The 17,451-nt window shown below is 35.6% G+C and overlaps 1 long non-coding RNA gene across 1 annotated transcript; it reads left to right on the plus strand.

Annotated features, from left to right (window-relative positions):
* Window positions 1–1,099: 1,099 nt before the first annotated feature.
* LOC122045799 lies at window positions 1,100–3,429 on the plus strand. Its single transcript, XR_006130114.1, has 4 exons — window positions 1,100–1,686; window positions 2,264–2,411; window positions 2,491–2,753; window positions 2,861–3,429. It is a non-coding gene; the product is annotated as an uncharacterized LOC122045799 (long non-coding RNA).
* Window positions 3,430–17,451: the final 14,022 nt, after the last annotated feature.

The raw sequence follows: 17,451 nt of genomic DNA on the forward strand, positions 1-17,451 counted from the left end.
CTCACCCCCTAGCGAACTTGGCAGTCGGTTATAAGCTGACCCCGTAATTTATCTCTCTTCACATACTTAGGGATCGATTGTGAGGAGCGTCTAAGATGAGTGTAATTATCTTTTTGCTACAATGCTAAAATGACTCTGTCTAAGGATAGGAAGATAGAAAACAATCTAGACAAGAATCATAAGAAAATTAGACATATGCCTAAAAAAAATGTCCAAGGTAATAATGAAAAATTAAAGTTTGAGGGTTCAAGATTGAAAATTAAGTTTTGATGTCAAGACTTGATAAATTAGAAATACCCTTAAGAAAATGACAAATGAAGTGAAAGAGTCTAAGAAGAAAAATATAGGCTTAGATATGCAAGAATCATTCAAGGAAAGAAAGATTTGGGATACAAATCTAAAGGTAATAAAATGTGTCATAGTGCTATAGAGTTCCATATAATTATGGAGTTAACTCTAGGTCTAGGGTTCAAGTCAAGTTTATAAGATAGATTATTCCTAGTATTGACCTTGAGTAGACTATTATGACTAAGACTGACTACAATAAATATGACTTTCCGTAGTCGTTATCAACAATGCACAATTAAGGCACACCATTAATAGTAAATTTTATGATGCGCTCAATTAAATACACTGCGGATAGTATTATATTTTTTTATAAATGACGACGTGTAAAAAAATATGTCATTAATAAATTTTTTTACAATATATAGAGTACATTGTTAAAATTAAATATTGATCACGTACCTTACGTGCTGTTTAAAATATATTAAAATTAAATATTGATAGCGAGGGTAAAGTGCACCATTAAAAGTCAAAATTTTAGCTCGTTTTTTTAACCCAATCTATCTCACCTTCCGAATTAATATGTGACTTTACCTCTTAAATCGAGTTTGGATCCTCTATCCCTAAATTTCTATGTCCCCGTATCTTCTTATCAATTAGACAGGTCAAATTACATCTCAAAATAACATGGCTTACCCATTATGAGAATACTGTACACCTTTTAAGAATGTCATGTTACCTTAAAATATAATTTGATTCATCTAATTGATAAGTAATACCGGGATAGAAAAATTTAGGGACAGACCATCCGAGACGCTTGCTTCCAATCACGGCTTTCCTCTTTCTATTCCCTGCGTCCTCCTACTCTTCATTTCTTTATGGGCAGCCGTAGTCTCAGTCCGCTGCAGCTGTCAGTGGGGCAACCATGGCTACGATCCCATGACTGATTTTCTCCTGCGACACCACATCCAGCAGCCAATCTACTCCTATGAGCAGTTATGTGCCTCCACCAACAGCTTCGACCCCCGCCGCAAGATTGGCGACGATGGGTTTGGATTTGCTTACCTCGCCCCCCTCAACGATAGTGTCACTGCCTTGAAGAGGCTTCACTGCCACCACCCTGCCGCTGTGACGACAAAGTCCTTCTGCAACGAGATCCTCATCCTCTCCTCTCTGCGCCACCCCAACCTTGTACGCCTCCATGGCTATTGCTGCGGTCTTCTCCTGGTCTACGACTACGTTCCTAATGGGACCATGGCAACCACCTTCACTGCTCCTGAAGCCCCTACAGCAAGCCTTGCACACTGCTATGGGCTGTCGATCAAGAAGCTTATCCTGGCTAGCGATCTTTCCCTATTGCTGCTATCGATGTTTATTTCGGGGAAGATCGAAGATCATAAGGTATTTTTCGATTTCACTCTGCATTTGGGTGGTAATCAGCTAGGGTTTCCACTGAAGATAAGGGGACTGATGGGCGAGCATTTGGATGGTACTTGTGTTCATGGTAATTTTGGCATAGGTGTTTCCGTCAATGGTTGTTAAATGCCAAGAAGAATCAATATCAAGTCATCTATCCTCCAAATAAGAGTATCATTTTCTGAGATTTGCTGATTAAATTAGATTAGGTTCTTAGATGATGGATGGATAATTACTAGAAATCACCCATTATTAAAAAAAAATCTCGTATTAGATACTGCCTCTTCCATTTGTATGAATGTTGAATGCTGGAGAATGAGGAGGTAAATTTTAATGCATTACAATAGAAGACTGAAAAGCAAATGCAGTATACGAGTTGAGTTTTGTTCTCACTAATCATCAAAATGATATTTTTAATATTTCATAGGGCAAGAATTCCCTAATCTACGATTTAGATTTTTTTTTTCTGTATTGAATTTAGGAAGTCTTATAATTCTTATATTTTTTTATAACTTTTTATGCCTTCTAAGCAACCACATTTATATTGATTGATTCAAAATAGGGGCTATTGAAGGCAGTACTCCAGAGAAAGTGAACAAGCAAATAGAGAAATCCCTCCAACTTCCAGTGCCCTCAAAGAAGAATAAATCAATATTTAGCAAAGACTACTTGGCAAAAAGTTTAGACTAGGATAGAGATTTCCTTACAAGGTAACTAATTTTGTATGGAATTAGGACATGTTTGAACTGTAACATAGAATCTTAATGGATCTTATTGTTTAATTTATAGGTGTTTTGGATTATGAAGAATTGGCTAGCCTAAATAGCACATTCAGGAGGATTGATACATGTTCACTGCCTACAATCCATGAGGAGTCAAAAAGATTAATTGTGGCAAACTCAACTTTAAGCTATGATGATAACTTGTTTTACACTTGTTTGAAAACAAAGGTGCTTCAATGAAGACTTTCGATACTGGTGTAAAGTCTTCTGGATCGGAAAAGTCCAGCAAGAGGAACATTCCAAGAAGGGGTCGCACATTGTCCCTTGAGTGTAAGAATGCTCGACTTAATAGTAATCTTCAATATGTAGGAACTGATGGTTTCTATGCTATTGTTGAGTTGCATTTGTTGCTAATAATTGATCATGTATCTTTTCAGTGCCAACTAAATTTGAAGCTTCTCAGAATTATAAGGTATGGTTTTTGAACAATCACTACTTTTATACGCCAACATCACCAAACTTCTTCACTCCTAATTATCAAATTAGGGGGGACACTATTTTATGCCATTGAGCTAAATATGTGTCAAACATTGTCAATGTGTGCTACATCAGAAGTCTCTTGTAGTACCAGAACAACACGGCGCTAGAAATCATAGACTTCTTATCCTGGCTATCATCTTTCTTGCAACTAAATCAGAAGCTTAAAGTGCTCTCATAGGTGAATATGTTGCAAAAGCAGATCCTTAAAAAGAAAAGGTACCGAAAGAGAACGAGAAGGTAGAGATGTTGAAGGAAGAGAATAATGAAAAACTTTTAGATAAGATGAAGGCTAAGATAGAAGTCTTGAGCATGACAAGAACACCTGTGACCAGTGGAACATTGTTGGATGTATATTAGATTGAAGTAGTATTGGAACACTATTGACAGGAAATCATTGATGGTTAGTGATTCATGATTTATGCAATTAATTTAGAGAAATTTATGAACTTTGTAAAATGATTATTAGATGAATAAAAATTATATATTTATATTTTGATTTTATTTTATAATTTGTTATTTCTATTGATGAATTGTGATAATGTCTAAATTTTAAATTTAGATTATATATTTTAAATAGATATTATTGATAATTGTATAATATTTTAACTGTAGCGTACATCGCGCGTTGCAAATGCGGTTAACAGCAGCATGCGGCGAGCGTTGTGAATGCTCTTAACAACAGTACATAGTGCGTGTTGCAAATTAAATGCTCTTAACCGCAGCGTGGGGTGTGCGCTGTGAATACTCTTAATCACAGCGTGCGATGTGCGCTGTCAATATCTTATGACTTTTAACAGTTTGTAATTGTGCAGCGTGCAATGTGCACTGCGGATAGCATAATTGTGCGCTACGAAAAGTCAAATTTATTGTAGTGACTTCTAAGAAATTTAAGACAGTTATTAAGAAAGTATCTAGGGAGCTTCTCCCTAGTGAGTACCTAGTGCACTCAAAAAGTTCCAATAGGTATTGGGTTTTTAAGAGTGTGAACTCCTCACACTAGATAGGTATAAAGTATGTCAACCCTAATTAGAATGATAGTTAACCCAACCATAGTAAAGTTGATATTTTAGAGCATTTTCAATGTATTGTGACATCTTAAAAATAAGAAGTTGATTTTTATCCTTGATGAGTTCATAGTGTGTCAATAAAAATTTGAGGTATTAAGATTAATCAAAGTAGTACAAATAGGATAGAATTTAAAAGTATGCCAAGTTGGGATTTTTGGCACATTCTAAGGAAATATGCCACTTATGTCAAATCAAGTATTTGGCACCATAATTAAATGATGATACTTAGATGGAAAATCTAAATATTTACTTTGTGTTATAATTACTATGCTTGTGTGCCCTATCACATGTCATGACATCATGACTTGCACAAATATTTTATCTTGTCATGATATTTGATATATGCCAAGACGTTATAATAGTCTTTCATTTGAAAGTATGCATTTAATGTATGCTAGCATCATTTACATACATTGTTTAATTCTTTGTAATTAAAGATAATAATATTAATTGACATCCTAGGTAGAATGATCAAATTCAAAATATCTAGTTAGAGATGTAGCATGATCTCTTAGTTTATGGAAAATAAACTTTATATCTCACAAGAACAATAGGATTAACTCATGTGTGTATTGAGATACATTAGACACAAGTGAGATATTAGGATAATGAACTAAGTTTAAGATGCAATTTTAGTGCATTAAAATTGAGCTAAGTTTCATCAAAATACATGGATTTTACATGACCAATCATGGCAAAAACTAATGTGTAAATCATGTGCATTAAGTCCATAAAGCATGGTTGAAAATTAGATTTGAAAATCATTTCAAAATTATTTTGAAAAATCTTGGTAAAGTATATTTGTTGATAGAAATCACTAATGATTAGTTTCATACAAAGTGAGAGAAATATTAAAATTTTCAATGGTTTCAAATTTTGTTCTATTCTTTGAAAATAAAATAATTTTTTATAGAAAATTATTTTTTCCTAATAGTATTTGACATGAGTAATGTCTATATAAAATTTCATAATTTTTCAAAAAATGTAGAATTACTTATGCATTTATGAAATTTGACTTAAAAATTAAAATTTCAAGTTTTTAAGCCACCAATCGATTAGTGTCAGTTATCAATTGATTGGCTACAATTTTAACTAAAATAAATTTATTTCAGTCGGGTAAGTCACCCCTAGGAATTGTAACTATCCCTAAACCTCTGTTATGCTTGGATAAGCGTTGAAATGTGATTTTTTGGATGAAAATGAGAAAGAGATATTAGAATGGGGAAAATGAGGATTTAAGAAGATTCAGACTCAACGTTGAGTTTTCAACCTCATGACTTAAATTTTTAGAATTTTCTAAAGGTTTAGGAACTTTAAATCATTGTTAGTGTAATGATAAAATTTGGAGGATACTTTGAGGCAGAGGTCTACCTTGAAGGTATGATTTAGGTAAAAAAGGAGAGATTTTTAGAATGAGTAAATATTGACAGATTAAATGTTCAAGGTTGAGAAGACAATGGAAGGTAAGGACCTCCATTGTGATCTTGGAAGTTTAAAATGAATGAATTTTGAAAAAGATTTTTGATGTGTGATAAAGGGGGAGAATGTAAGATTTAATTTAGAAAACCTTCATTCATACTTTGACATGAGAAGAAAAATGAAGAAGGAAGTTCGGCTAATGAGTTAGCTTAACTTAAATATATTATCAAATATCAAAAAGAGGAAGATTATTGGTGTAATCGATCTAGGGTTATGGTTAACCAAGTTGACCAAGTTCAGGTTGACTCGAGTTTGAGTTTTAATATTTGATTAATATGTTAGTAAGAAGTTAAGTAAGTTAAGGCTGACTAGATACTTGACTAGAAGTGTGAAGTTCAATGGGAAAGGACAAGAGAAAAATTTAAGTGGGTCAAGATTAACCGGACACTTGGTTATCAGAAATCCAACAGAAAGTCGGCAAGAGAAAAGTCTCAGTGAATTAAGATTGACTGGACACTTAGTGATCGAAAGTACAACAGAAAGTTAGTAAGAGAAGAGTTTAAATGGGTCACGGAGGACCAAATACTTAACGATCGAAAGTCCAACATGGAGTTAACATGAGACAAAAAGTCTAAGTGGTCATGGAGGATCGAACACTTGATGATGATGGAAGTCCTGATAGGCCTTGGTTGACTGTATGCTAGGCAACAAGAAGTTTAGGTAGGTTAAATTTGACTTGATACTGAGCAAAGGGAGTTCTGATAGGTTGAAATCAACTAGATAGCAGGCAAGATAAGAATTCAACTTGGTGCAGTTGAAATAAGAGTAGTAGTCGATTGATAGACTGTATCGATCTATTGATGGACTCTAAATCCCAAAATTAAGGTTTTAAGGTGTTTTTAGGATTTGCTACAATAATTGTGGTTTTTGCTACAGAAATAGGTTTATTTCAAACCCTGACCTTGAAAAATATGGTTTTCTATGGTAGTTATAGTTTGCTATAATACTTCTGGGTTGCTACAGTTTCAAGCTTAAAGTTACTGCTATAGTGCCAATCGATTAATGAGTTTTCAGTAATCGATTGGTGGCATAGTAGCAGTGAAAAGAATACTTCTGAATCGATTGGTTTGATCGACTGGAAGTAATTAATCGATTAGTGAAGTAAAATAGTTGTTTTGCAGATTTAAATGGTCGAATTCAATGACAATCAATTAGTGAAGTCTACTATTCGATTGGTAGGCAAAAATCTCCCTAAATGCAATCCTATAAAATAGGAATTTGTGGAGATTTTAAAGCACCGATTCTTGAGAAGTTAGAGCGAAGTGCTACTGCATTTTCAACCATTAAGAGATATTCCAAAGTGACTAGCAAGCATCAAAAGCAAAATTCTCAATTGTAAACTGTTTTGCTTTAATTTCCATTTGTGTTTTGTATTGCTTATGTTTGTTCTTGTAAGAACTTATTGTAAGAGGCTTTTATGTCTCCAGAAGGTATCCGACAAGGAAAAGTTCATAATAAACAGAGATCACTAGAGGTTGGCCTTGAATTTGTCACCTAAGAGGTGATACCAAGTAAAATCTCAAAGTTGTGCATGTAGAGTCAAGTTTGAATTTCCAGCGGTCCTAACAAATTTAAATTAGTGAATAAATTCCACTTAATGAGTTGTTGGCCTAAGAAAGTTCAGTTAATGTGTCACCTGCTGTGAGTGCTTCCTGATTTATCCTGTTGGTTAGTGAAAAACTTCTGTAGGGCTAAACTGGTCACCCCTAGGATTGGTCGGTGTAAGCTGGATACCTGACTACTAGAATAATGCACTTTAAGGACACACATAAACACCCTTATACTATAATTTTAGTAACACTAAAACTATAATGATATTACTAAAAAATATATTGAAATGTGGTGTTATCTTAGGCTCTCTAATATTTCTATATATGTATAATGTCATTATAAAATATCTATGCTAACTTTAAAAATGTCTTAATTTTAAAAACATACTGACAATCGAAAATTTCATGAAAAATAATTTATAAAATTATTTTAAAATGTTACCTAAATTAATCTAGAATGACACTATTAAATGTCACTGAAATTGTCATTAATATTTATTCAGAATATATAATTTTAATTTAAAATTTACACATTATCATAATTCATCCACCCTATAAAATATTAAAAATTTATATTCAAAATATTCAATTCATCCACTACATCATCACAATCAATCACAATTTATCTAGCTAAATACTGATAAAATGCACTCCAACATCAAATTTTAGAACTAACAATTTTATAAAATAAAAATTCAACTAATTTACTATGAATCATCTTCAACTATCATATTATAAGTAAAATCTAAATATTTATAACCTACAAATACAATACATTTATTTATAAAAGTAAAATAAACAATGAAAATAATTTAAAAGATTAAATGTCATACCAAACGAGAAACAAATAAAGTATCATTTCATATATATTAATAGTAATCTTCGTTTACTGTCAACTATAAATACATTTTATATTTGTTTAAAATTGTAATAACACGATAAATATAAAAAAATAATAATATTTTATTAAAAGATTAAAATCATACTAGACATCTATGGAGGTTAGTCAATAAGTATATTCCTTTGCAAACTATTTTTAGCAATCCTACCGTCGATTGATTTTTACTCATCTAAGGGTCAATGTAATTACAAAATAAAATATAAAATAAAAGAGGGCATCCAACATTCACATTTTTTTATCAAAATACATACACTTGTCTTGTATTTAGGACTTTTTTTTAGCATGCTTCGAATAAATCCCCTGTTGTATTGTCAACATAAATTGGATTAGTTAATGTATATAGATAAGAGAGGAGTTGATGCTTACAACGCCCAGAATATGAACTTGGTAGAGGAACCGCTATGGACTTGTTGATTTTGTTTATCAAAATCTGACAAGAAACAAATTTACATGTTATTGTCATTTGATTTGGAATATCAGTTTTATAACATTTAAAAAACAAATAATTACAAACTAGATTTCTTCAACCCTAAATCATTAAGGCCAATATATAAAGAAACAGTAGTTTACACTTCTTAAGAAATGGTATGACCATTAGTTTATATTATTTTTTTAACTTTTGCATATTTCTATTGGAATTTAGCATCAATAATCATGTTAAAATACATTGATTAAGTAAGATCAAATTCTGAGACACCACAACTAGTATAATAATCAAGTTACCCATTTAGATTTGTGTTAATAACAACAATGACAATACCAATAACAATAATTAAACATTTTTCCATTAGGTGAGGTCGACTGTATGAATCCTTTTACACTATTGAGCTCTATCTCCTACTATATCATCATCTATATTTAAATAAATTTTTTCTTATTTTATTATTTCTAACCAAGTCTTTTCTAGTCTTCCTTTTCCTCGTTTGATATGCATGTTTATCATAACTTCACATCGTCTAACTGGAGTATTTATTGGTCGTCTAAGTACATGTCCGTACCATCTTAAACGTGTCTCTCGGAATTTTTCCTCAATGGATGGAACTCCGACTTTCTCTCTAATGCTCTCATTTCTTATTTTGTTCATCCTCGTATGTCCACATATCCACATTAACATCCTTATCTTTGCAACTCTCATCTTTTGTTCATGTGCTCGAGTCATAGCCCAACATTCAGCTTCATATAACATAGCAGGTCTAACTGCGGTTTTATAAAACTTACCTTTAAATTTAAGAGGTACTTTACGATCACACAAAACACTCGACGCTCCCCTCCATTTCACTCATCTTTCTTGTATTCTATGTAAGATATCTCTCTCAATTCTCCATCGTTTTGTAAAAATAATCCTAAATATTTAAATCTTTCGATTCCAATCAACTCATCCTCTCTTATCTTAACAATTATCTCATTACTTCTAATATTGCTAAATTTAAATTTCATATATTCTGTCTTTAATCTACTAAGCTTAAAATTTTTCCCTTCTAGTGCTTTCCGCCAAAATTCTAATTTAGCATTTACTCCTTCACGTATTTCATTAATATCATATGTAAATAACATGTACTACGGTACTATGTCTTGAATGTGCCCAGTTAGTTCGTCCATAATTAGTGTAAAAAGATAGGGACTTAGAGCTAATCCTTGATGTAACCCTATCTTTATTGGAAATGTTTCAGCTACTCCGCCTGAAGCTTTTACTTTGGTCATTACATCCTCGTGCATATCCTTAATTAGGTCAATAATTATTACGTTAGCACCTCTATTTTCTAGAATTTTCCATATAATTTCTCTTGAGACTCTATCATAAGTTTTTTCTAAGTCATTAAATACCATATGTAAATCTTATTTTTGCTCCTAATATTTTTCAATTAATTGTCTAAGAAAATGTATAGCTTCTATTGTTGACCTTCCAGGCATAAACTCAAATTGATTTTCGATCACTGTGGTCTCTTTCCTTAATCTTTTTTCTATTACTTTTTCCTAAAGTTTCATAGTATGACTCATTAGTTTAATACCCCTATAGTTTGCACAATTTTGTGTGTCTCCCTTGTTCTTATATAAGGGAACTAGAGTACTTATCCTCCATTGATTAGACATTTTTTCGTTTTCAATATCATGTTAAATAATTTTGTAAGTCATTCAATACCTTGTTTCCCTAGGCACTTTCATACCTCTATCGGAATATCATCTAGTCCAACGGCTTTTCCATTGTGCATCTCATTTAAAGTTTGTTTTACTTCTGAAGTTTGAATTCTATGATAAAAATTAAAATTTTATGCTCATTTGATCTACTTAAATTACTTAAGTTAAGTTGGTTACCTAAACCTTCATTAAAAAGTTAATAAAAATACCTCTTCCACCGCTCTTTTATTTCTCCATCGCTTACTAATACCCTATTATTTTCATCTTTAATACATTTTATTTGGCTAAAATCTTTTGTTTTCCTTTCTCACACTTTAGTTATTCTATAAATGTCTTTTTCCCCTTCTTTTGTATCCAATTTTTGATATAATCATTCAAAAGTTTTATTTTTCGCTTCACTCACTACTTTCTTAGCTTCTTCTTGGCTATTGTATATTTTTTTTAGGTTTTCCTCATTCTTACAAATATATAATTCCTTATAAGTTATTCATTTTTCCTTCAATTTCTCTTGTACTTTCTCATTCCACCACCAAGATTCCTTACTTAGTGATGCATGTCCCTTTGACTCACCGAGTACACTCTTAGCTACTATTTTTAATTTTGATATCATCTTATCCCATGTTGTATTAAAGTCATCATATATTTCACCTAATGGTTGTACTTCTACTTTCTCCTTAAATATATTTTGCTTCCAATCCTTTAACTTCTGCCACTTAATCCTAAGAATCGTATATATTTTCTTTCTATTGATACTATATTTGAGGCGTATATCCAACACTACTAACCTATGTTGGGTAGTTAAACTTTCTCCAAGGATGACTTTGTAATCTTTACAAATCTTTCTATCCTTCCACCTAACCATAAGAAAGTCAATTTGCGATTTATTATTCTCACTTTTGAATGTAACTAAGTGTTCTTCTCTTTTCTTAAAAAACGTATTAGCTAATATAAGGTCATATGCTATCACAAAATCTAATATAGTTTTTTCTTTCTCATTTCTCGTTCCAAACTCATAACTCTCATGTACCCTCTCATATTCCTTTTTCACTCTGACATGCACATTTATATCGTCTCAAATTTTATAAAATTTCATCTAAGTCCTTCCAAAATCTTGATTTGATAGCTTCATCTAATTCTACTTGTGGTGCATATACGCTAATTATGTTCATAGTTTCTTTCGCCACTATTATCTTAAGGCTATAATTTTATCCCCTTTTAACTACTCCTACAACTTCATCCTTTAACAAATTATCTACAATAATACTCACTCCATTTCTTGCTTTACTCTTTCTAGTGTACCATAACTTAAAACCCGAGTTCTCTATCATCTTTGCCTTCTTGTCTATCCATTTTGTCTCTTGTACACACAAAATACTAATTCTTCTTCTAATCATCATATCTACTATCTCCATTGATTTACTGGTGAGAGTTCATATGTTCTATGTTTCAAATATTAGATTATTAGTTTTCTTATCAATGTTTATTCTTATCCAACCTATGGTGTGAGAACTCTTGTCTATTTAACACTACACCCAAGTTCTTATAGAGATGTAACAGTCCTTACTGAAATGTTACAGTCAGACCCTGTAACGCGAACTCTTGCATATTTAGCACTATATCCAAGTTCTAGAGATATAGCAGTCTTTGCTGAGACATTACAGTCGAACCCTGCAATGCGTTCCTTCTGAAGAACAACCTAACATTAGCACAATAATTTAATGGATCTATTCATTGAATATTTGTCATAATTTTGACGCTGACTGACAACCTAATACAATTCTCCTCTTTTATCCGGATTTGAGACCGACCATGACCGGTCGTCATGATTGCTTGTTGGGTCGTGTCAACCGCATATAAATTGGTTGTATTTACATTTAATTATTTGACATGATTGCTTGTTGGGGTCGTGTCAATGTAACACTAATCATGTAGATCACAAGAAAAATAATCATCATAGTCTTTATACAATCTTTAATTATTTGACATTCCAAATAAACCATTGCAGCAGAGGATCAGTTTAATATACGCCTACGACAAATTGGATGCTACAAGATAAAGGAGAAAGAAGAAGAAGAGTATTGTTTTGTGGCATTACTATTCTGTGTTATCTAGACTTGTAACTATGCCTTATTTTGATAGGAGCAAGACTTTTAGGATAAGAAGGCCAAGACAAGATCCACTATCAAACCAGTCAATGCTAAACTTAAAAACCACCTGCTATGTTGGTAATGATAGCTGAATCAATTTAACCGAGTATCAGAATAACATCAGTGATGGATCAAAATCATTGAAGCCTAATTACAGCTAGCAAGAGAATACTAATCTGTTGGATTAAGCTAAGAATGAGTTAAAGCTAATAAAAGAATATATTGAAATAAGGTATCAAACAAAGAGTAGCTTGATTGCAACGAATATGAGTGGAGTCATGCCTGACATTGTTCCGCTGGTGAACAAACATGGTGAAGAGTTAAAATCTAGAAAAGACAAATTCAAAACATAAGTGCATCAACAATTTGTTGATTAAGTGTGAATGGAGAAGAGGAGGAAGAGAAGAAGTTTCATTGTGTATGGGGACTTTAGTTCCACATTGGAAGTTTCAAGTGGTTTTTGTTGGTTTATATTGATTCACATACTTTGAGGATGTGAACAAGTGCATGGGGAGAGGCTCTCTCTCACGCGTGGGTGCGCAGGGGGGGTGTAAATCTAGGGCCCGGATTGCATTGAACCAAGTTGACTCGTGCGCGACCTGCGCACACGAATGCCGGACCGGTCGGGGCAAAAAAAAATTTGCCCAAGCAGAACAACCAACATTTTGCCACGTTGAACTTTTTGTTGCTGTAAAATGGATACATTAATTCGAGATTAATGCAGAATAAAACCGGCCGAATAATAACGAGTGAAACGGTGGTCGTTTCACTGTTCGACTAATAATGACCATTAAGGTCATTAACACTGTCGTTGATCTGAGCTCCTATATAAGGAGGCTGTGATCACAGGCAGAAAAGAAGAGAGAGCAACAAAGCAAAGGTCCTCCTCCTCGTTCCCCTCTGTCGTGCAACTCCTGCTCGGCAGAGCGCTCGTGATAGTGATCGAGTGCCACTCAGTTCGCCGTGACCACCAGTGCTTGGTGGAGTAAACGGTCAGATCGTTGTATCCTGGAAAACAGACCTCCCGAATAGGCCTCGAAGCACAGCCGGAGGTGGGGGCGAATCTGTTTCAAGGAAACTGCGAACTCGCAGGCCTCGATCAATCCACCCGACCCGCTGTTCGGCTGAGCTGCCGACCTGACCTGCTGTTCGGTTGAGCTGCCATCCTGACCTGCTGTTCGGCTGAGCTGCCGACCCGCCGAGCTGGTCTGCCGACCCGCTGAGCTGTCCTGCCGACCCACCGAGCTGAGCTGCCGACCCGCCGAGCTGGTCTGCCGACCCGAGCTGCTGACCTAACTTGCTGCTCGGACGATTTGCTCAAAACCAGCCTCTGCTGGCAGCCTGAGATTATCAGCTCAGGTCATCTCAATTATAAGTTGAATTTGAATTCGGTGTAATTTTAAATTCAGCTAAATACCCTATACATCTCCGGCTACAGAATGTTTTGTCACGCCCCAGATAGTCCCTGTCCGAAGAAATTTCGGCAGCATCTCCCCTGTACGGGTGACAATATGAAGCTCAGTATACATATATCTATACCTCGGCCACACTCGGCCGGAACAATACATACAAATAGTAAACAATCCACGCAGTTATATTCAACATTTCTACACAGATATAATATAAACAATCCACGCAGTTATATTCAAAAGAAAAGATGATATAGAAATCAACGAAGATATACGTACACATCCTACTCCACTACAACGAAGAAACGAAATCCACGAAGTAATGAAATATTTGCAGCGGAAAACAAAAGTAGTAAACCCAATGTGCGTCATAAAGTCCACAATACAAACCCACATCACAAGTATATGTATAAAAGCGAATACAGAAAACGATATCTAGAAATCCTCGCGACCAAGGGGCTAGCGACTGGAATCTCTCATGACGGCCTCAACCTGAAAAATAGTAACAACGGGGTGAGTTCAAGAACTCAGCAGGTAAACCAATAGACATGTACAGCAATATATATCCACCAGTAAAAACCTAAGGTACAGTCTCCTAAACCATAGGATCAATAGTACAGTTCTCTAACCATACAACCTACGGTATAGTCTCCTAACAGTTCAACAGATATGCAGAGCTGAAATAAACTGTAATAACCAACAATAGGCATAAAGCACAATCTATAGCAAGAATAATAAGGAAATGCATAACTGTAATAAACTGTACTCACCTGCGAGGCTTGGGCAAATGACTATGGACATACACAGACAAAGATAGTCAGAGCAAATAAGCATGTATCCTGTATGCATGTCAATCATATGCAGTCACCCAAGTGCATCATCCAATATGCAACAATCACAATAAATGCAATATGTGCATATGATGCAATATGACATGGTCACCCCTGACGCTAGTCAGCCGTCTCACACGCGATGGCGAGACCAAGTAGGTAGGGCTGTGGCACCGTGCACTCTGTCGTCACTACCCCTGATGAGTGACCGAATGGACGGGATGCTGTCGGAGTACACCTATCCTCCTACCTCAAACATAGTGAGGGAGCGTAACGCTCTCATAACGGGGAGGGATCCCTGCCTGCTACCACGCTGCAGTCACACTACCCATGAGCGGACCAGCGGAGCACTACAGAGCTACTGCCATACACACCCTACAGTGCTGTGCCACTACCCATGCAGTGAAACACGTTGTGTGCAGGCCTATGTAGCCGGCCGACGAGCTCAACAATAATGGAGTCGTCAATCGCCCAGCATGCAATCATGCAGGATGGTGCATGATGCTACAGTATGTCATACCTGAACATAGCCTCCTCCATATATGTGTGTGCCCAAAAGGTAAACGCATATATATAACCATGATATAAACAGCATAAATCCAAAGACATCACATATAACAATGATGTAAGTATCATGAATCCAAGAGCATGTATCACACATGTAAAGCAACTAATCCAGTAGAGTAGAGCACTATAGATATGCATCTCTATGAACATATATACACATGGCAAGAGATAAAATATCCAATCCTGAAGTAAAGCAACTAGCAGATGAAGCATGTGATAGGTATCAACTAGCTAAGACCAAGAGGGAGAATAATCTACTATCTACCACTAGTAAGTATATATAAGCTACACATATCATAAGACATTATCAAAAGATAAGTCAGAGGGTACCCGCCTCAAATAGCAGGTAGTATCACGCCAAATCCAACGTCGAGACGCCTATCTCGAATCAGAGTCCTGTGTCAAACAATATATATATTTTATTTAGCTAAATCCAAATGAATAGCTAAATAAAATCCCTAAAACTAAATTAGGGCAAAACCCTAATCACATCGATCACAACCTATCTAATTAATCTAACGGTCAATTAGGGTTAGTTACCTAATCCCTAACCACCAATTAGATTAGAAATGTAATCTTAGATTAAATCCAATAGTTGACTAGGGTTAATTGTCTTAACCCTAATCATTCCATTAATTTAATCTAAGCAATTAAATCTAATCAAAATCAACATAACCCTAATTCAAATCTACACATCATGTATCAACTAATCATGGATTAATCCAAATCATACCTAAATCTACACATAAACCTAATTCGTAAACACATGAAACAATTACCCTACACCTTACCTCAATTCCCAGCTACTGTCCTGTTGATCCACAGCACCAAGTAATATTGCTGCCAGAAGGAGATGTTGCTAGTTTGTAGGTTCTGCCGAAACCAATGAAGTTGCTGGAAACCAAGATCACCTTCACAAATCCTCACTCGATCGGATCAGGATGATGGAATCACTGATCAATTACAACCCTAGACTCTGCCCAACAGCTCAAGAACAAACTCACGGATCAGCTCAAAGTGAGATCAAGAAACGGAGATCACATAATCCAAACAACAACCCAATCTACCTCAATCGTGACCTCAATCAGTAGCAAGGAAGATAAGGTCCAAGATCCCTATCGATCACCTCCAGGACACACAACCTCCCTGCAGGACTTCTTCCCTTCAAGATTACAGCTAGGGCACACCTTTGCCTTCGCGACGACTGATCGAAGCTGACAGAGAGGATCTAGGGCACGGTTATGCAAGGAATAGGGAAGAGAGAATCAGCCTTCGACAGACAAAAGAACTTAACTGAGATGAAGCACACTATGAGGAAGATCTGTACCTGTGGTGATCTCGCAGACGGTCAGAATAATGGCATCGACGGCGACATCGAGGGGAAAAAGAGATCGACGCTCTCACCTAAGGCCGGAGAAGGCCATCCACAACCAGATCTGTACCGGCGTCTGCCCCACTAGGTCAACGGCGAAGCTGAAATAGTGAAGCTTCAGCGACGAGCAGAGGCATCGGGAAGAAGAAGAGAGGAAGGGGTGATTCGGTGTCGGGGAAGAAGATGTCAGCAGAGGGAGATCGCCGGAGCTCTCGGCTTGCTTCGTCCGCGAGAGAGGGAGCAGAGAAGAAGAGGGGAGTTCGCGTCGGGGCAGAGGGGAAGAAGGAAGGGTGGATCGGCGTTTGGGAAGGGAAATAAAAATAAAGGAAAAGAATTTATAATTACAAACTTTTCCTCACTTAAACGGGTATCCCAAACAGGCTTTATCCGCGCCTGAAATTGATCCCCTCAAAACCCGTCGTACGAGCTCCGAAAAATTCCTAGAAAATTTCTAAAAATTCTAGAAAAATTCTATAAGGTTATTTCCCAAATAACCCTATTAATTAAATTTTTCTGAGATCTCACATCCTCCCCTACTAATAAAAATTTGGTCCCCAAATTTCGCTATAACCAACAGCAAACACTGAAATATAACCATGCAGTATAAATGCTGAAGATACTCTAACTCACATACCTCAAATAAAAAGATAGGGGTATCGAGCTCGGATCGTATCCTCCAGCTCCCAAGTAACCTTCTCGTCAGAATGATGCTGTCATCCGACTTTAACCAGTCGGACAGTCATGTTCCGCAGCTGACGCTCTCTATGGTCCAGAATCCGTACCGGAACCTCCTCGTAAGTAACGTCCGCCTGAATAGGAACTGATATATCCGACAGAACATGTGCCGGATCTGATACGTATCTCCTCAGCATAGATACTTGGAATACATCATGAATGCCGGCTAGAGATGGTGGTAGCGCCAGACGGTAAGCTACTGCTCCAATCCTCTCCAAGATCTGGAATGGCCCAATATATCGTGGATCTAGCTTACCTCGAAGACCAAATCGCTTCGCCCCCTTCGTGGGGTGAA

This window comes from Zingiber officinale, chromosome 2B (genome assembly GCF_018446385.1).
Source record: "Zingiber officinale cultivar Zhangliang chromosome 2B, Zo_v1.1, whole genome shotgun sequence".
NCBI classification, from domain to species: Eukaryota; Viridiplantae; Streptophyta; class Magnoliopsida; order Zingiberales; family Zingiberaceae; genus Zingiber; species Zingiber officinale.